Here is a 508-nt window from a genome sequence, read left to right as displayed (position 1 = left end):
AAGTTTTGAAACAAAATAAAAAAATGCAATTCAGGAAATCACCGCCAGACACTCGCTTTATTGAGAGTGTCTTACTTCCCCCATCTGCCCGTTTTCAAAGTTTGAGGTCAGTGGCCAGCCAGTGGCCAGCCACGGGTCACCGCAGGGCGAAGGCCAGAAATCTCCCGGCGAGGCCGGCTCCCCTGGTCCCAGGATGAGAACACGCTTCCCGTCCGTGACTTTCTAACCCTTCTGACGCACACATTCCAAGTAGTGATCTACACATCCCCCTTTTCCCCACTGGAAAAAAGTTCCATGAGACAAGACTCACCCCTGTTACCGCGAAGCGCTCTGCTATTTTCAATGCCACCTCCTTCCACACGTAAAACAAAGGAGAAACTGCAGTGGAAACGTGGACTGCCCCGCGCCCCCTCCCAAGGCCCACCCTCCGGATTGACGCGGTCTAATCAGGCTACGCCGACCCTTCAGCTCCGCCGGGGTTAGGGAGGGCGTGGCCGCCCCGCCCTGG

The 508-nt window shown here is 56.3% G+C and overlaps 1 protein-coding gene across 5 annotated transcripts in view; it reads right to left on the bottom strand.

The window, feature by feature from the left end:
* ZFP42 (ZFP42 zinc finger protein) overlaps window positions 1–380 on the bottom strand; it is an 8,379-nt gene extending 7,999 nt beyond the window's left edge. Inside the window, exon 1 of one of the 5 annotated variants that reach the window (XM_011949301.1) lies at window positions 311–380. The gene's annotated coding sequence lies outside the window, so the exon portion shown is untranslated. The remainder of the gene's footprint in view (window positions 1–310) is intronic. The other 4 variants (XM_011949298.1, XM_011949300.1, XM_011949299.1 and 1 more) reach the window with 4 other exon arrangements.
* Between the last annotated feature and the right edge of the window lie 128 nt (window positions 381–508).

This window comes from Colobus angolensis, unplaced genomic scaffold, assembly GCF_000951035.1.
Source record: "Colobus angolensis palliatus isolate OR3802 unplaced genomic scaffold, Cang.pa_1.0 Scaffold296, whole genome shotgun sequence".
Lineage (NCBI taxonomy): Eukaryota > Metazoa > Chordata > Mammalia > Primates > Cercopithecidae > Colobus > Colobus angolensis.
Note: the sequence above shows the minus strand (reverse complement) of the source record. Positions and strands in the feature narration are given on the sequence as shown.